Source organism: Haliotis rufescens, unplaced genomic scaffold, assembly GCF_023055435.1.
Source record: "Haliotis rufescens isolate VD_foot unplaced genomic scaffold, xgHalRufe1.0.p SCAF_7, whole genome shotgun sequence".
In the NCBI taxonomy this organism is placed as follows: Eukaryota; Metazoa; Mollusca; class Gastropoda; order Lepetellida; family Haliotidae; genus Haliotis; species Haliotis rufescens.
This window is the reverse complement of record NW_025964361.1, coordinates 47,885,132-47,893,102: the sequence shown is the minus strand read 5'-3', so window position 1 is coordinate 47,893,102 and position 7,971 is coordinate 47,885,132. Positions and strand designations below refer to the sequence as shown.

At 47.0% G+C, this 7,971-nt stretch overlaps 1 long non-coding RNA gene across 3 annotated transcripts; it reads left to right on the top strand.

The window, feature by feature from the left end:
- Positions 1 to 1,169: 1,169 nt before the first annotated feature.
- Positions 1,170 to 6,669, top strand: LOC125376136. 3 transcript variants are annotated; one of them, XR_007219064.1, is made up of 3 exons: positions 1,170 to 1,212; positions 1,477 to 3,104; positions 4,161 to 6,669. It is a non-coding gene; the product is annotated as an uncharacterized LOC125376136 (long non-coding RNA). The 3 variants fall into 3 exon arrangements; XR_007219065.1 differs by having other exon boundaries at positions 1,196 to 1,300; XR_007219066.1 differs by lacking the exon at positions 1,170 to 1,212 and adding an exon at positions 1,321 to 1,344.
- The last annotated feature ends 1,302 nt before the right edge of the window (positions 6,670 to 7,971 follow it).

Below are 7,971 nucleotides of genomic sequence, written 5' to 3'. Positions count from 1 at the left end.
CATGGAGTCAGTGTGAATGTATCAGTGGCTGTGATACCAGCTGCCATGGAGTCAGTGTGAATGTAGAGGTGGCTGTGATACCAGCTGCCATGGAGTCAGTGTGAATGTAGAGGTGGCTGTGATACCAGCTGCCATGTGATCAATGTGAATGTAGAGGTGGCTGTGATACCAGCTGCCATGGAGTCAGTGTGAATGTATCAGTGGCTGTGATGCCAGCTGCCATGGAGTCAGTGTGAATGTATCGGTGGCTGTGATACCAGCTGCCATGGAGTCAGTGTGAATGTAGAGGTGGCTGTGATACCAGCTGCCATGGAGTCAGTGTGAATGTATCGGTGGCTGTGATACCAGCTGCCATGGAGTCAGTGTGAATGTAGAGGTGGTTGTGATACCAGCTGCCATGTGATCAATGTGAATGTAGAGGTGGCTGTGATACCAGCTGCCATGGAGTCAGTGTGAATGTATCAGTGGCTGTGATGCCAGCTGCCATGGAGTCAGTGTGAATGTATCGGTGGCTGTGATACCAGCTGCCATGGAGTCAGTGTGAATGTAGAGGTGGCTGTGATACCAGCTGCCATGGAGTCAGTGTGAATGTAGAGGTGGCTGTGATACCAGCTGCCATGGAGTCAGTGTGAATGTATCGGTGGCTGTGATACCAGCTGCCATGTGATCAGTGCGAATGTAGAGGTGGCTATGATACCAGCTACCATGGAGTAAGTGTGAATGTAGAGGTGGCTGTGATACCAGCTGCCATGTGATCAGTGTGAATGTATCGGTGGCTGTGATACCAGCTGCCATGGAGTCAGTGTGAATGTAGAGGTGGCTGTGATACCAGCTGCCATGTGATCAGTGTGAATGTAGAGGTGGCTGTGATACCAGCTGCCATGTGATCAGTGTGAATGTAGACGTGGCTGTGATACCAGCTGCCATGTGATCAGTGTGAATGTAGAGGTGGCTGTGATGCCAGCTGCCATGGAGTCAGTGTGAATGTATCGGTGGCTGTGATACCAGCTGCCATGGAGTCAGTGTGAATGTATAAGTGGCTGTGATACCAGCTGCCATGGAGTCAGTGTGAATGTAGAGGTGGCTGTGATACCAGCTGCCATGGAGTCAGTGTGAATGTAGAGGTGGCTGTGATGCCAGCTGCCATGGAGTCAGTGTGAATGTATCGGTGGCTGTGATACCAGCTGCCATGTGATCAGTGTGAATGTAGAGGTGGCTGTGATACCAGCTGCCATGGAGTCAGTGTGAATGTATCGGTGGCTGTGATACCAGCTGCCATGGAGTCAGTGTGAATGTAGAGGTGGCTATGATACCAGCTACCATGTGATCAGTGTGAATGTATCAGTGGCTGTGATGCCAGCTGCCATGGAGTCAGTGTGAATGTAGAGGTGGCTGTGATACCAGCTGCCATGTGATCAGTGCGAATGTAGAGGTGGCTATGATACCAGCTACCATGGAGTAAGTGTGAATGTAGAGGTGGCTGTGATACCAGCTGCCATGTGATCAGTGTGAATGTAGAGGTGGCTGTGATACCAGCTGCCATGTGATCAGTGTGAATGTATCGGTGGCTGTGATACCAGCTGCCATGGAGTCAGTGTGAATGTATCAGTGGCTGTGATGCCAGCTGCCATGTGATCAGTGTGAATGTAGAGGTGGCTGTGATACCAGCTGCCATGTGATCAGTGTGAATGTATCGGTGGCTGTGATACCAGCTGCCATGGAGTCAGTGTGAATGTATCAGTGGCTCTGATGCCAGCTGCCATGTGATCAGTGTGAATGTAGAGGTGGCTGTGATACCAGCTGCCATGTGATCAGTGTGAATGTATCGGTGGCTGTGATACCAGCTGCCATGGAGTCAGTGTGAATGTATAAGTGGCTGTGATACCAGCTGCCATGTGATCAGTGTGAATGTAGAGGTGGCTGTGATACCAGCTGCCATGTGATCAGTGTGAATGTAGACGTGGCTGTGATACCAGCTGCCATGGAGTCAGTGTGAATGTATCAGTGGCTGTGATGCCAGCTGCCATGGAGTCAGTGTGAATGTATCGGTGGCTGTGATACCAGCTGCCATGGAGTCAGTGTGAACGTATCGGTGGCTGTGATACCAGCTGCCATGGAGTCAGTGTGAATGTATCGGTGGCTGTGATACCAGCTGCCATGGAGTCAGTGTGAATGTAGAGGTGGCTGTGATGCCAGCTGCCATGGAGTCAGTGTGAATGTATCGGTGGCTGTGATACCAGCTGCCATGGAGTCAGTGTGAATGTATCAGTGGCTGTGATACCAGCTGCCATGGAGTCAGTGTGAATGTAGAGGTGGCTGTGATACCAGCTGCCATGGAGTCAGTGTGAATGTAGAGGTGGCTGTGATACCAGCTGCCATGTGATCAATGTGAATGTAGAGGTGGCTGTGATACCAGCTGCCATGGAGTCAGTGTGAATGTATCAGTGGCTGTGATGCCAGCTGCCATGGAGTCAGTGTGAATGTATCGGTGGCTGTGATACCAGCTGCCATGGAGTCAGTGTGAATGTAGAGGTGGCTGTGATACCAGCTGCCATGGAGTCAGTGTGAATGTAGAGGTGGCTGTGATACCAGCTGCCATGGAGTCAGTGTGAATGTAGAGGTGGTTGTGATACCAGCTGCCATGTGATCAATGTGAATGTAGAGGTGGCTGTGATACCAGCTGCCATGGAGTCAGTGTGAATGTATCAGTGGCTGTGATGCCAGCTGCCATGGAGTCAGTGTGAATGTATCGGTGGCTGTGATACCAGCTGCCATGGAGTCAGTGTGAATGTAGAGGTGGCTGTGATACCAGCTGCCATGGAGTCAGTGTGAATGTAGAGGTGGCTGTGATACCAGCTGCCATGGAGTCAGTGTGAATGTATCGGTGGCTGTGATACCAGCTGCCATGTGATCAGTGCGAATGTAGAGGTGGCTATGATACCAGCTACCATGGAGTAAGTGTGAATGTAGAGGTGGCTGTGATACCAGCTGCCATGTGATCAGTGTGAATGTATCGGTGGCTGTGATACCAGCTGCCATGGAGTCAGTGTGAATGTAGAGGTGGCTGTGATACCAGCTGCCATGTGATCAGTGTGAATGTAGAGGTGGCTGTGATACCAGCTGCCATGTGATCAGTGTGAATGTAGACGTGGCTGTGATACCAGCTGCCATGGAGTCAGTGTGAATGTAGAGGTGGCTGTGATGCCAGCTGCCATGGAGTCAGTGTGAATGTAGAGGTGGCTGTGATACCAGCTGCCATGGAGTCAGTGTGAATGTATAAGTGGCTGTGATACCAGCTGCCATGGAGTCAGTGTGAATGTAGAGGTGGCTGTGATACCAGCTGCCATGGAGTCAGTGTGAATGTAGAGGTGGCTGTGATGCCAGCTGCCATGGAGTCAGTGTGAATGTATCGGTGGCTGTGATACCAGCTGCCATGGAGTCAGTGTGAATGTATCAGTGGCTGTGATACCAGCTGCCATGGAGTCAGTGTGAATGTAGAGGTGGCTGTGATACCAGCTGCCATGGAGTCAGTGTGAATGTAGAGGTGGCTGTGATACCAGCTGCCATGTGATCAATGTGAATGTAGAGGTGGCTGTGATACCAGCTGCCATGGAGTCAGTGTGAATGTATCAGTGGCTGTGATGCCAGCTGCCATGGAGTCAGTGTGAATGTATCGGTGGCTGTGATACCAGCTGCCATGGAGTCAGTGTGAATGTAGAGGTGGCTGTGATACCAGCTGCCATGGAGTCAGTGTGAATGTAGAGGTGGCTGTGATACCAGCTGCCATGGAGTCAGTGTGAATGTAGAGGTGGTTGTGATACCAGCTGCCATGTGATCAATGTGAATGTAGAGGTGGCTGTGATACCAGCTGCCATGGAGTCAGTGTGAATGTATCAGTGGCTGTGATGCCAGCTGCCATGGAGTCAGTGTGAATGTATCGGTGGCTGTGATACCAGCTGCCATGGAGTCAGTGTGAATGTAGAGGTGGCTGTGATACCAGCTGCCATGGAGTCAGTGTGAATGTAGAGGTGGCTGTGATACCAGCTGCCATGGAGTCAGTGTGAATGTATCGGTGGCTGTGATACCAGCTGCCATGTGATCAGTGCGAATGTAGAGGTGGCTATGATACCAGCTACCATGGAGTAAGTGTGAATGTAGAGGTGGCTGTGATACCAGCTGCCATGTGATCAGTGTGAATGTATCGGTGGCTGTGATACCAGCTGCCATGGAGTCAGTGTGAATGTAGAGGTGGCTGTGATACCAGCTGCCATGTGATCAGTGTGAATGTAGAGGTGGCTGTGATACCAGCTGCCATGGAGTAAGTGTGAATGTAGAGGTGGCTGTGATACCAGCTGCCATGTGATCAGTGTGAATGTAGAGGTGGCTGTGATACCAGCTGCCATGGAGTCAGTGTGAATGTAGAGGTGGCTGTGATACCAGCTGCCATGGAGTCAGTGTGAATGTAGAGGTGGCTATGATACCAGCTACCATGTGATCAGTGTGAATGTATCAGTGGCTGTGATACCAGCTGCCATGGAGTCAGTGTGAATGTATCAGTGGCTGTGATGCCAGCTGCCATGTGATCAGTGTGAATGTAGAGGTGGCTGTGATACCAGCTGCCATGTGATCAGTGTGAATGTATCGGTTGCTGTGATACCAGCTGCCATGGAGTCAGTGTGAATGTATCAGTGGCTCTGATGCCAGCTGCCATGTGATCAGTGTGAATGTAGAGGTGGCTGTGATACCAGCTGCCATGTGATCAGTGTGAATGTATCGGTGGCTGTGATACCAGCTGCCATGGAGTCAGTGTGAATGTATAAGTGGCTGTGATACCAGCTGCCATGTGATCAGTGTGAATGTAGAGGTGGCTGTGATACCAGCTGCCATGTGATCAGTGTGAATGTATCGGTGGCTGTGATACCAGCTGCCATGGAGTCAGTGTGAATGTATCAGTGGCTGTGATGCCAGCTGCCATGTGATCAGTGTGAATGTAGAGGTGGCTGTGATACCAGCTGCCATGTGATCAGTGTGAATTTAGAGGTGGCTGTGATACCAGCTGCCATGGAGTCAGTGTGAATGTAGAGGTGGCTGTGATACCAGCTGCCATTGAGTCAGTGTGAATGTAGAGTATCACAGCCACCTCTACATTCACACTGACTCTATGGCACTGGGAAAGATAAAAGAAAGTTATCTTATTAATACTTTCAAACCAAAATTAAATGGCCTCCAATAATTGAATAATTTTATGCGATTATTGTACATTTTACTGCCACTACAATTCTTATTTCTGTATGTGTCGTACGCCTCCTCCACACAATGTTATGCGTCTTATTGTGATGTCACAAAGTTAGATTGCACTATGATGTCATACTATGTTAGACTGCACTGTGATGTCAAAACAGCATAACGGTATATCTGAACTCACATTCGTGAAACCGGTTGATTAAAATATACAGCTCATCTTTGGACTTTCTTCTCAGGGATATTAATAACTTCAGCATATCAACATAGGAATATTTCATAACCATGCTTTGGGCCGCAATAAGTATCTTGTGGGTGGCAATCCCCATGAAAGTTATATATCATTATTATATCTGAGTTATTTTAATCTTCATGTGTGCAGCTGAGGTGTAACAACTTCATTGACATCTTATGCATAATGCATATGTCGAAGAACTGTTATGAACACTCCTTCAATATATTTAGTATTTGATCCTTCAATATATTTAATATTGATTTGATGTTTGATACTGCGATATTTTTGTAGATCATCACTTTCTACAAAATATGTTATTTTAATGAAATGTTAACAAATAGTAGTATGCAAACTTTGATGAAAGAGACTGAATATCACTAGTGTCCTTACATTCCCTTTTAGACCATGCTGTGATGACATTTAGTATATTTTGAAATAAAAGAGAAAATATGATTTGTGTTCAGATTGTTAATGAGGTGGATTCAGTGAAGAATAAATAAAACCACTCAGAGGTTATTGTATAATATGATAAATTCTACCATGACATTGAAGAACGTTTCTTTCTGATTGGTCAAAACTGGATACTGATGATACCCTCTAAATTAGCAAGCCTTTTCACAGGAACAGTGTGTGTGAATATCCTACATATGTGAGCAATGGAAGCATGGCGGAGCTAAATCAGAAGATTATGAATAAGGTGGGTGCCGAAGGAGTTGAAAGTCAGGCTTGTGGATTATAGCCATGGCAGTGACTGACTTGTGCACTTGTGCATTGTCCTGATGGGAGGGCACACATTTTGCCAGCTACCCACTTATCGTAGTCTTAATTTCAACCCATAAGTGCTTCAAACGTGTGGCATAATATGCTCTGTTTAGTTTATCGTCTGACCGTTTGGAAAATAGTCCACAATGATGACACCTTTGGCATCGCTGAACACGGAGGCCATAACCTTTCCGGCTGATGGTTAATCTTTGCCTTGGTGAACACAGGTTTCATCCGTTGTCACAAATTGTTGCAAGAACCTTTCTGGATCAGCTTCAAACAGAACTAGATTATCACTAGATATGTGTGTTGTGCCTGGTGGTCCTTGGAGGCTTTGGATCCCAAAGAGCTCATGCTTTCTGTGATTATGGAATGTAGTCTGTCCTGGGAAATGCTTATTGAACTGGTGATATAACGCTCATAACGATATTCTTGTAATCTGTGCATGTAAATGCAATGTTTAATATAAATACAGTATCCAACGCGAGGATCAACGTTGCCAACGGGTCGTGTCGTTTGTACTGTCACATCGTAAATGTATATAGCGAAATAAGTAGGAACAGTCATATGTTTAAATATTTTATCTTGAGAAATTGAGACATCACGTGTTTTGGATGCTGCGTTTAGCTCCAACGTCAGTATGTTCCTTGCTGATGATTTGACGTGTTGGCATTTTACAGATTATACAATCTCAAATCGTGCCCGTACGCATTTTCTAGTTTTTATTGGATCTTAATTGTGTCTCTGAAGTCTTCTACTTCCTTAGCGATAAAGATAGTTAAACTGTACAGATTTTCTTTTTTCACATGAAACATTATATCTGAAATCGTTCAATTGATGTGTACACACTTTCCGTACGTCAAATGATTACACATGTTTGACTCAAAAATGAAATCATATACAAAATGCCGATTTGTTAAATCACGTTAAATTCCACCACAGAAATATAACGACTATACCAGTTTACAAGCCACTACATGGCAGTTCCAATGCTTTAACAATGGGTACGATTTTCCTTTTACCTAGTCGACAGAATGCAGCATTGATATTCAGTGTGCGAGCTTGATATTGGAGACACATTGTCGTAACATTGATGAAGTCACATCTAGGTGAGCAATAGCAGCCATATTGCCATTTACGTAATAAAGATATATGAAGAAGAATTGTGCGAATATATGTAGAGAAGAACGTATGCCATCGTCGAATTGTGCGGGGGTGGATTTTTGCAATACAGCTGGAGGCACCGTGGGCGGGATGTTGGGGTACAGCTGGAGAGATTGTTGGGCAGGGGTGGAAATGTTGTGATACTGCTGGAGAGATAGTTGGGCGGGGGCGGGATGCTGTGGTACATCTGGAGAGATTGTTGGGCGGGAATGGAATATTGTGTGGTACAGCTGGAGAGATTGTTGGGCGAGGGCGGAATATTGTGGTGCAGCTGAAGAGATTGTTAGGCGAGGGCGGGATGTTGTGGAAAAGCTGGAGGGATCATTGGGCGGGAGGTTGTGGTACAGCTGGAGAGATTGTTAGGCGGGGGCGGGATGTTGTGGAAAAGCTGGAGGGATCGTTGGGCGGGAGGTTGTGGTACAGCTGGAGAGATTGTTGGGCGGGGTAGGAATGTTGTTGTACAGCTGGAGAGATTGTTGGGCGGGGTAGGAATGTTGTGGTACAGCTCGAGAGATTGTTGGGCGGGGTAGGAATGTTGTGATACAGCTCGAGAGATTGTTGGGCGGGGA